Source organism: Chinchilla lanigera, unplaced genomic scaffold (genome assembly GCF_000276665.1).
Source record: "Chinchilla lanigera isolate Chin_1 unplaced genomic scaffold, ChiLan1.0 scaffold00031, whole genome shotgun sequence".
Classification (NCBI taxonomy): domain Eukaryota; kingdom Metazoa; phylum Chordata; class Mammalia; order Rodentia; family Chinchillidae; genus Chinchilla; species Chinchilla lanigera.
In genome coordinates this window covers 22,665,284-22,677,470 of record NW_004955432.1, presented here as the reverse complement: position 1 = coordinate 22,677,470, position 12,187 = coordinate 22,665,284, and the positions used below count along the sequence as shown (strand labels likewise).

Sequence of the window (12,187 nt, the reverse complement as noted above, 5' to 3'; positions counted from 1 at the left end):
ACCTCATTTGCCTCACCCTGGTTTTGATGCTACTTAAACATAATTATATTAAAAATGTAAATGTTTTGGTGGTTCTGACAGAGAACTTAATGAAGTAGGCCAGACATTCATTTGTACCACTATGGAACATCACCATGAATGCAAACCTTACATATGCAGGTTGGTACAAAAGTGTGTTGTACTAGTGTCTTGGATACTATAAATGGTATTCCTATTAGTGTCATGAGTCTCTAAAATAGTGAACAATCCTCAGTAAACCTCTGAATAAAGTAAAGTCTTCCTCCACCTTGCACGGCAGTTGAATTCTTAAAAACAACAGCATATACAATAAGCATTCCAAATACTGAGATACATACTCCACCTGTGAGTTAGGTAAAAGATTGAATATGCAAACAGGCAACACCAGACCACATATTAAAACAGAATTCAGGCCCACAGTCTGCAACAACCAGTCCAGAAAACTAAGCTACAATGTTATGGACTAAATGTTTACGTCTCCCCAAATTCATACATTGATGTCTAACCCCAACGTGATATTTGGAGGTGGGGCTTCTGGGAAGTACTTTAGGTCATGAGGGTGAAGTCTTCAGTACCTCAAGATATGGGGGACAGAGAGCACACCGTGGTCCTCATTCCATTTCTTCATACCCACACCAAGCACTGTGACTTGCTAATCGTATGACTCAATGAATTGATTAATTTGTGGTAAGACACTAGAGGTCCAACACACAACAGCCATTTCTACAGTGCAACAAATCACCCAAACAAGATCAGGGAAGAAATTAAGCAATTTCACTTTGAAACTACCCATAGGTTTAAGAAATTCCAGGGAAATTATGAAAGCAGGCAACACAGTACAAATAGTTAAGCAGTAAAGTTAAGAAATAGATATAAAAGCTTATTCATTTGGACTAGGAATGGAGTTCTTACTGCTGCTGTCATTCATTTCCCCTGAAGGAAAACACAAAACTGTGGGAAAACAGAAAACAATCGAGGCCGTGTATGCAGGCATGATAAAAGAGAACAAATCTGTTAGAATCAGTCTAGCAGCTAACTCAAGAAAAAGCTGATTGAGTCGGACAATGAGACTTCTAGAAGAAACTCAGGATTATAGCAGCAGCAACAGTAGCGTACAACTAAATATGTACAATATACTGAGTACTTAGATATGCTGGCGTTAACTTAGGCTTTAGTTGTTTAATACTCATAATACTTCTATGAGGTGTTATAAATAAGGTAACTAATGTTAAGATCACAGAACTGTTAATTTGAATCCACACTGACCTTGTGCTAAAATGTGGTAAGGGCACCATCAACTTTATTGCAGGGTAAAGTAGAAAGGCTGGCTACAATTAGCAGAAAGGCCCAAGGGACTTGTCCGGCAAGCCCTACAAACCTGGCCAGGTCATGGACTAAACTGCCTGAACAAAGCCATCGTTCAATGGCCCCAACACAGAAACCAGTGCGAAGGGAAGGTGGGACTTAGAAGTCCTGAGTGCCAGGAGCTGAATTAACAGTTCCATTGGAACACTTACAGACAAGGGGGCCATCCCTGAGGCTAGAGCCTTCCAGAATGGGTGCAGAATTATCATATATTCATGCAAACATATCCTTACTCCTACTCACTAGCCAAATATAGTTGAAGGAGCCAGATTTGAGTTATGATTACGCAGTGCCAAAAAAGGAAGTACGAATGACATAAACTCACAAACAGCAAAGTGAATCCTTTGATACCCCACACTTTATCACATATGACACTGGTGGTTTGATTTCCTAACAGCTATCTTATTTCTAAACATAGCATATGACATGTTAAATTTTTACTGACTTGAGAATTTTGTTTTTTTTTTTTTTTTTTTTTTTTGGTTTTTCTCCGGTACCGGGAACCGAATGACTTGAGAATTTTACTGTCCTGTCTTGGAAATTTTTTGACATCCTGCAGTAAGAAATCCACAACAGGGAATCACAGATACACATTATGCTGCAAGAAGCAACAGTTTATTTGTTCTCCAGTTCCTCCACGAAAATAAGTCAGGACTAAGAAAGAACTGTTTTCACTCAAATGCAAGGTGGAATTAATGTGACTTCACAAATAGCTGGGCTTCCTGCCTACAAATGTATCTGAACTTTTGTTTAAAATATCCAGTAAATAAACTGACCTGAAAGGAGTGACACAGTCTGTTTACCTGCACACTCCAATTTCCTGGCAGGCTGATCAGTGCTAAAAAGATACTTCCATGAAGCCAAGTAGCAAAAGCATTAATAGGTGAACACCATGTTTTAATGAAATATAACATGGGATGAAAATAATGACTATAAACAAAGTCTGATACCTCCTTTAAGAGACACTGTTACAATATTTACATATTTTTATATATTATTTTGTTTTTGCTGAAGAAACACTTTAAAGGGACTTTATGTTTTACTTTCCTAAAAGCATTTTATGTTTAATATTTTCGGTGCTGGGCACTGCACCCAGGGCCTCCAACATGCTAGACAAGCCTTCTACCATCAAGCTCCCATGCTTTACATCTAAGTCATGTTTACTCCTAGAAAGCGAACTGATCGTAAGAACGGCCAGTCATAATGTTCAAGTCATAGTGGGCAGAAAGCTCCTGCCTGTGACCGCTGCTACACATACCCATTTTCCCTGCTAGTCCCAGCCTGCCAACCCCTATATTTACCAACATAACTTAATAAATAAATGCCTATTTTCCCTTAGCAACTGGTCAGTTTTCATGCAAACTTTTAATTCAGATCTTCCCCAGCCCAAACAGTAGCACTGTTGTTTGTCTTGTTTTTTGTAAGGATCTTATTTCTCTCTTCCATAACATTTATTCTCATGGTAAAGCTTTAAGGATTATAGTTCCTTTAACTATCCTTTAAAAGCTCCACAAAATTGTTATTTTCTTTAAGCAATAAAAAATAAGCGTAAAATAAAAAATAAGTGAAATAAGTGTAAAATAAAAATAAGTGTAAAAGCAATAAAAAAATAAGTGTAAAAAATAATAAAAACATTAACAGTATTTTTATAGCCCAAGCTAATTAATACCCACGTATATTTGCTCAAACTTAATATATTGTCATCTGTTCTGCAATTCCCCCCTAAAACAGAATTTGTTCAAATAATTTATGAGAAAAAGTTTTCTATTATGATTAATTAAATTTTTAAAATTACATTTTCAAAATTTTACTAAATGATTATACAACTTTCAGTTTAGAGAAAAAACTTGAGAAGTGGGTTTCTAATGTTTAAATATTATAATTAGTTTAATCATGCTGCATCTCTCAAAGGTGATGGTATAACTTAAAATACTCTTTCCTTTAAAAAATTACAAAACTATTATTTAAAAGAAATATTTCTGCAACATACAGAAGTTAAGAAAAAATAAATTCTCTCTAAACCATAGTGTCAACTCTGAGCCTGAACTGAGAAAAGTATATTTTGTTCAGTTTTGCTTTAAAGATGCCAGTGATAAAGGATAATTCTACACACACACACACACACACACAACTAGATCACATCAGTTTGTGATGTTTCACAAATCTAAACATATGTCACATAAAGAGAATCAACTGAGTTAGGTGGCTGTAACAAACAGCAAAGCACCCCAACAGCATTATTTTATTCATTCTATTAGGAAAGCTAAGTAAACAGGATCTATGAATGAGTGGAAAAAAAAAAATGGAAGGTAAGTAAATTTCATTCTTTTAGTTCAACTGTAAGCATCTTACTAGGATCTATTGCTAATAAAGTAATACCTCAGAATGGTATTACAACTGACTTCAAAACAAAACAAAGCCTCTAGATCCCCCATAAATTCAGGACCAAACTGGTTACGTGTAAAAGCTACTACTTTTTAAAACACTTTTATACCTCAGTGCATCTACTGTTTGTGTTGTTTTAAATTGTTAATTTTTTTCGTAATAAAACAAATAGGACTTGCTCACTGACCTAAGAGATTCCTATAAAGTCATTTCACTCTCTAAATGTTTGCTAAAACTCCTGAAAGACTCACACTTTGCCAAGATCTTTTACTAGATCTGGAGATCGACTTGGGAACTAAAGTAGAGTTCTCCAGTTATGAGCAACTAGCACACTTACTGATTCCTACACTTCAGAGAGGTGAAACAAAGCCCTTCCAGATAAATGTTGTCTTATTGTGCTGAGAGTTAGTAAGCAATCAATGATTCTTCTGACCACGGCCGCAGCTAACAGAACACTGCTAGGGCTAAGTGAGCCTGCCTCTATTTTAGCAGGTAGTGCACAAATGCCCACTACATTTAAATGATGGGTAAGAGTGATACATGAGAAACTGCCCTGCTCCAGTGTAACACCAAGAAACATCATTACACATTTTCTCCCTTCTGCAAAATTCAAAACTCTGTAAGGAACTTGTTGCAGTCCTCTTGCTTCAGCCTCCAGGGTGCTGGGATTACAGGTCTGCACTACCATACCCAGAGCTCACCAATCACGGTTACACTCCACTGTCTCTCCCTCCTCTTACGTCTCCAGGTTTCTCCATTAGCTCTTCCTCCGGTATGCAGGAATACACCCTTTCCTGCCTGTCTCTGAACTCTAGCCGGTCACCTCAGGGGAACCCTCTAAGATTCAGCTGTGAGACAAATAATAAGCCACATCCTTAGTGATACACAGCAGCAACACCCCGTGAACTCTGAAAAACGAAAACCTTCACAGGTGACGCAAAATAAAAAAGGACCACAAGGGGCGGCAATCTTGAAAAGCCTTAAAGATACTTCATATAAGTCACATATCCACATTTCCAAGTGTCACCACTGAACAACAAACATATGTAAAGGAATACAAACAAGAGGTTACAATTCTTGCTCTAAATGTTTTCCGAGTCTTTGGAAGGAAACAGTCCCTTTCAAAACTACTGTGAAAGTCTCCACTAAGTTTCCATCCTCATTCATAAATTAACCTTCCTTTAATATGCACTTTTAAAAGTGTTCACTTGTAGTGTTAGGGCAAACAAGTAACTATTCTTTTTGTTTTTAACAGTCTTCACTGCACATGTACAAAAAGGGTACCACACATGTTAAGGGATACAAATACACTTTTGTGAACCATCCTGGGGAGTCTAAAATCAATGATAAAGCAGGCGCCACAGTGTCTGGCTCTCACAAGAATTCAATAAAAGTTAGTAATTTTTCATTCCTCCCTGGTTCTAATCAAATGATTTACATTCAGACTTATTTAAGATGTGATGTGACTTCTGTGCTAGATCCTTGCTCACTCTGGAAGAAAAAACACATCGAGAGGCATTAACCAACATGGAAGCTTGTTAGAAGATATTAATTATTCTACAAAGAAGGTAAGCCCAGTGACTTGGAGGAATATAACTCATAGGAGATTGTGTGTGCAAATAATAGTTGACAGGAGTAACGCAGGTTCACTCTTACAGGCACTTGCCTTTCCAAATGATAGAATACACTACTGCATGAATTCACTGATAAATGAACACAGTTCATTCAATAAGGGGAACAGGTACAACTAGGTTTACAACATAGGGTTGCTGCTATTAAATATGTGCTATGCTCAGAGCTCAAAGCTACATGTTATCTCACTTAGACATCAGAATAAGCAAGCCTATGAAACAGGTTGTTGTCATCATCTTATAAACGGAAAGTCTTACAAAGTAATTTGTTTAAAATAACCCAACTCTTAGAAAACTAGAATTGGAATTCAAATCTTCTAATTTTACATACAATGCTCCTATCATTTCATCGTAGCTGGTATCCATTTTTCTCAATAGATATATATTTTGTGGAGAAAAAAAATACTCCAGAAAAACTGGCTACAAAACAAATTCCTATAATGTTTAAACTATTTTCACCCTGGCCTCTCACATAACTTTAGAAATGATTCCTGACCTTAGAAGAGGGAACGGGCTAATACGTGAACTTAACATGAGGCTGAGATGCTGAAGTGCTTTTAATCCCTTCACATTATGTTCCTGTACATTAAGTTTCATTATGCCTGTTAATGTTCTGAAAAATTTCCCAACCAAATCTTTCTTCTGCTCTACCCTCTAGACAGACAACAACTTCTTCCTTGTTGGTAGAACCCTACATTACAATCTTACAGATAATATGAAGTACTTCATTCTGTAAATCTTGGTTTGACATAGCAAGTTATGTTACCCACTTGGGCTCCCAAAGCTACCAACTTTTGACTTTTAACACTCTTTATATTAAATTTAAAATATGGACCAGAGGGGCTGGGGATTTAGCTCAGCGGCAAAAGCGCCTGCCTGGCAAGCGCAAGGTCGTGAGTTCGGTTCCCGGTACCGGAGAAAAACCAAAAAAAAAATAAAATAAAATAAAATAAAATAAAATAAAAAATAAAAAATAAAATATGGACCAGAAAGACGGCCTTCCTTAAATCCTACCCCTAAAGAATGATTCAAAATATATTAATACCTTGAAGTATCAGTAAACATTTCAGGGTACTCTTTACCATTTTACTTAGTCAACAAATACAATTCTCAACCTCTTAAGAAATGATGAGACGGTAGATTTCCAAATCATTTCCTAAAGGACAGTGTTACTGCCAAGTTACCGCAGCCAACCGGCAGAGTTTCCCATTCATTCAACAAATACAAACTGGGCACGTGGCAAGCCCAGCCACTGTTCTAGATTCTGAGGACACACAGTAAGACAGAGTAGACAAAGGGGGCCCTACTGTCATGGAATTTACAGTCACGTATGAGACAAAGTAATAAATGAATAGACAAGAATTACACCAAACAGAGCTAAGAGCTATGCAGAGAATTCAAGTCTGGTGAAACGATAGTAGTGACAGAAGTTAGTTTTAAAACCTCTCAAAAGAAGTGAATTTAAGGAGGGATGTGAACGGCAAGAAAATTACCACTCAAAAGCAACGTGGCGAAGTATTCTGGTTGGAGGGGACCGTCAACACAAAGGCCATAACGTAAGACCAAGCCAGGCATGTCTAAGACTAAGGCGGAACCCCAGCTTGAGGGGAAGGGGCAAGGAAAGAGGCAGAAGTTCAGACTCCAGGGGTAAGCAGGGGGCTAGGCCATCAGACTTTGTAACAATTCGTATTTTCTTTTCAGTGCAGTGGAAAGTCACTGAAGGAGGCTACATAAAATTCGGAATTGTACTCATTATTAGAGTGCTGCCACACTCAGTGAAATTCCTCCTCAGACACCAACACAGAATCTCAGAGCTGGAAGGAACTGCAAGGAATATGAAGCCATCATTTCACATACACAGAAACCGAGGCTCTGGAGGAAAGGGCGTCAGTCAGATGTGGGGTGTGAAGGACCAGCAGGATGGCTGGCCTTTGAAGAAGAGCATTTGTCTACATTTTGGCTAACCTGGCCCTATTTCCATGTATTGATACACACAGAGCTGGCTAGGATATTTCTTTATCCCTCAGTTGGCTTCAAGCAGTGCAAATGGCTCTAGCCAAGGCACCGATGCATGGCCTTTAAAGCATTATCAGGTCGGTGATGCCCCACCTGTAGTTCCAAGTAGCATGTGTGAGCTAGGTCGAGTAACACCGCTGGCTGGGAATGAGCGTGCCCCCGCCAGAAAGAAGCTATGATATCTCTGGCCATGAAGGCTGCACATCAAAGCTTACGCACTAACTCCTAAACAACCGTTGTTCTAACTGGATTTAGAAACCCTTTGGCTCCCCACAACTACAAACATGCATACTGTTTTTATTCTCACCAAGGGTTGCACCGGAAGTGGTAGACTGGAATTAAGTTACTGGAATTCCAATAACTTTCTCCTAGGATTACAAATATAAACTCCACCGGACTTCAGCAAGGTCCAGGAAGAGCTTTCTACATGGTGGCACATGCCTAACAATCCCAGCATTCAGGGGCTGAGGCAGAGGAATCACTTTGAGTTTAAGGCCACCCTGGACTACCTAGTGAGTTCAAGACTAGCCTGAATTATATAAGGAGATCCTGTCTCAAAAAGGAAAAAAAGGTACCACTCATATTGCTTATTGCTGAAATACCCCTAAGAGTAAATAAGAACAACTAAGGAATCTGGGATACACCCTAAACTCAAAGTTGACATTAATCAGAAAAATTGCCCTTTTAGATGTTCATAAACTGGGCTACCATGAATTAGATAAATAAGACCAATCATACAAATTAAGTTTTAGTGACAGCCTCTGACCTCAACGTAAAGCTGGAAACAGACAGGGCACACACCCAGTGAAGTGGTCAATTCCACTGTTCCAGTCCCAACTCATTATATACACAATAATGTAGATTTATTCATCCGGTGAGTAAGGACCTACCATGTGCAAAGTATTAAACTAGAAGGCAAAGAATCAGAGCCAAGAAGAAATGATAAAACGTATGTACATAGAGAAAGACATGCACACAAACACACGCCCAGAATGAACTGCCAACATGCCTCTCAAAAAACACTGCAAGCTAGAGAAAAAAAGTCCTCTGATTGCAGGGCTCAGAGGGCACCATCCAAGCTGGTTCTTGAAGGATGAGTGTTGTCTTAGTTACTTTTCTTGTTACTGAGATGAAATATCCAATACCCAAAGTTAAAGGAGGAAAGGTTTATTTAGCTTACGATTTGTAAGGTTTCAGTCCATAACCAGCTGGCTCCAACACAGGATGGCATGGCAGAGGGGCATTGCAGAGGAGAAACAGTTCGTAGTGGGCAGAAGGCAACAAAGCAAGCAAGGGACCTTGGCAGCTTTTTTCTGGTCCTTTTATGTTCTAACTAGGCTACTAGAATTAGGGTGATGTCAAATCCGTAAGTAGACTGATTTAGTAATCACCCACCCTTAATCTTAGCACCCTTAATTCTAACACTGCACCATGAACCAGTCACACACTCTAGATTCAGCTACCTCTGAAAAAGCTCCACCTATGACCACACGAGGCTTTGGGCGGACATCTAAACAGAAGCCATAACAGGTGTGATTTATAGTTAAGGTAGAACATTTTGGACAATATGCAAAACGGGCAAAAGTCATATATATATATATAAACTGCAACCAGGCCAGAGAAGATACCCAGGGTGTTGATTAGATTTAGAGCAACTCAGAACTGAACTGTAGCTAGTATGATTTCTAAAATATAAGAGTTTTCTACCTGTATTTATCATCTTAACACAAAAATGTTTTATAACATCAACAACTTTAAGCCTAGGTCAGCCTATTATACATTAGTTTTCTAAAAGCAATGAAGTGGAATTCAAGATCTCTAAAAACTTGCATTTCAGGAAATAAAACTGGAAAATCACTTAAGCTGCTTAGTGCAAAAATTGCAAAACTGCATATTTTAAGAAAAGGTGTGCCACACAGGGTGTTTCCAATGCAACATCTAAAACCTCAGTATCAAGTAGATGAGAAAGTGTTACTTGCATCACAACATAAGGAAATTATCATGCTGTTTTTTAAGAGAAATCCACCTATTGTTTTTTGAATAATACCCTACATTATTGCTTCAATCAACAATGAACTTTCTCCTTCAAAGCATTTTATGACATTAATTCACTTGAAAACTGACAGGTAGTATAACTTGGAGTATTTTTAAATCTTGTTAAAAATTCGTTCTATTATCAATAACTGATAAAATTATTTTAACATTCTCAACTGAAGCATCAAAAATGAATTATCAAAACTAACCACTGTATGCCACTCCTAATGTGTGTATTTTCTCCTCTTTTTAAAAAAAAAAATCATGCTTCATTATAAGATTTGGCTGCCGCTGTGAAGTCTTCCCTGTGTTTTCTAGCAGAATAAAATTTCTTGAACTGTATCCTAAATGGTACTGTTCTAGTGCAATGAAAATCAAGCAACCCCAGCCTAGCCCAGGTGTGGTGGAGCATGCCTGTAATACCAGCACTTGGGAGGCTGAGGCAGGAGGATTTCCCTGAGTTCAAAGCCAACCTGGGCTACATAGAGACTCTGTCTCAAAAAACAAAACAAAACCCAACTCAACCCCAGCCTGTCAGAGTAAGGAAATAGTATTACAAATTAAATTACACCTTGAAAAGAACCTTAACAGTATTTTTCCTTGGAAAACCAAACATAATCTACAGGGAATAAAGGATGGTATGGGTTGTTCATTCCAGTCCTTCCTTGTTTTTAAATTAAAATTTCCTGTGATTCACAGTTCTCTGAATCTGATCTGCACGTCCACATATGTCTCCTGGCCTTCAGGAGGTCCGCCTCTCCACGTCCCCAACTTAGAACCACAACTGTCTCCACCCTCCAAGCCTCAGTTCACAGGAAATTCCCATCCACTTTCCCAGCTCTACCTTGCATTGTGAGATGTGCTCATGTTATAAACTCCTTATTTAGCTTGAGTTTCATAAACTTCCTAGCACCTGCCACAACGCTCTGTGCACAGGAAGCATGCAAGAAATTTACAAAATAAATCAAGTACATTTATTCACAAAAATACCATGAAATGAGGCTAAAATTATTAAAATTCCCACAGGTAATCAAGATATTGAGGAGAACAGGTCACATGGTTATCCAAGAACAACTGGACTACTTTACCAGATTCTACCTCCCGTTCAGAACTGGGCCTGTGACAAGGAAACCCTGGTTTTTGGCTCCCTATAGCTCTGCCTCACCGCGATAGTAGCAGAGACGTGTGCCACCCGCAACTCCCCTAGAAGCAGTTCAAGACTCAGCAGCCTTTCCAGGGACATACTTCCTTCACCACAAGAAGGGCAGGCACCACAGCATTTAGGGAAATAAAATTAGTCCCGTAAGAACCCATTTTAGGGATCCCTCCAAAGACGAGGTTAACCATAGGAGGGCAACTCTTGCCTCACCCAGAGGCAAGTCCTTTCTGAAACCTTCCCCTCAATAACTTATCGAAACTTGCATCCAAGAGGAAGGGGAACTGGCAAGGAAAAGAGGAAATTAGGTTGACAGCAATCGATTGGCTGCCTTCCTACTACCATTTCTCACTTTTACTTAGAAGGAAAAAAAAGGCCTCCAATGTCTGCCAGTACTTCTCAAAAAACTGATCTGTTCTAGAGCGGCTTATTTCCATAATTTCATGTCTCGAAACTGACGCCAAAGCCCCTCCTGTACTGCATTCTCATGGAAATAGCAGGGAGGTGAGTATTCTCTGTGTGCTTCTCCTTTTATATTCCTTTGCGGCTAAAATCTGCATAAAACCACACTAAAACCAGAAGTCCAACGGCACTGGAGCAAGTTTCACTCACTCAATCACGACTCTACCGAGGTACAGCCAGTGGGCTGGCTTGCCTTCAAATTTTCTCTCTTATATTGTAAGCCCAAGTGAGAAATGGCCTTACACAAACTGACAAAGATTTCTGAAACAGATTTGAAGTTGCGGGGAGAAGACTTCACCTTCCGTCTTACTCTGTACCCTTTCTCAGTAAGTACTTTGCTTCGTCCCTGTTCTGTCTAAAGCGTTGCCCTGTGCATCCACGTGCGCATGCGCAAATACATGCACCGATGACTAGTTAATCTAGCGTATTTGCACACACGATGTGTATCAGTGAGAAACTGTCCCATTTTTTTAAACTTCTACAATAAATCTTCCGGGAGACACAAAAACAATGCACTTACTAGTAAATACATGACACACAGAAAGTTCAGGACTTTGCGACTAGAAGGCATCCTAAAAGAGACCTGCCTGGAGCAAGGAAGATACTATTGTCACAAGCGGCCGTCCTAAAGAGTAGGGTCTCCGGAAGGACTCAGGTCTCAGGGCTTGGTGCCTCTTCGAGGATGAGAGAGCTGCAGGGTACAGACTCTCTCCCCGCCCAGTGATACGACCCTAGGAATCACTGCAACACACCAACGAGGCAGCAGCGCACGCTGCAGCGGCAGCAACGCCGACGGCGCGCCTCGCACAGCACACCCGCACAGTGAGCACATGCTCCCAAGCGTGCGGGAAGGAGTTCTCGCGAGGTTACCGGCGCACTTCCAGACCCGGAACGTGGAAACCGCACGACGGAAGATACAGGCTAGTAGCAGGGCCGCGAGACTTTCCCAGGGTACTGACGTTCATTTTTTTAAAATTCTGAACCCAGCGTTTCGCCCCGACTTCACGGACTGCGGCCCGCCCTTCCAAGCGCACTTGGCTTCCAACTCTCGGGAGCGGCCCGGCCGCCCGCGCGACTCCGCCGCGGCTCAGTCAGCGCGCCGCGCCGTCCCCGGGCTCGG

General features: G+C 40.0%; 1 protein-coding gene across 1 annotated transcript in view; it reads right to left on the bottom strand.

Annotated features, from left to right (window-relative positions):
- The window catches only part of St7 (suppression of tumorigenicity 7), a 271,419-nt gene extending 259,693 nt beyond the window's left edge, over positions 1 to 11,726 (bottom strand). The window contains exon 1 of the mRNA XM_013515988.1: positions 11,655 to 11,726. The gene's annotated coding sequence lies outside the window, so the exon portion shown is untranslated. The remainder of the gene's footprint in view (positions 1 to 11,654) is intronic.
- Between the last annotated feature and the right edge of the window lie 461 nt (positions 11,727 to 12,187).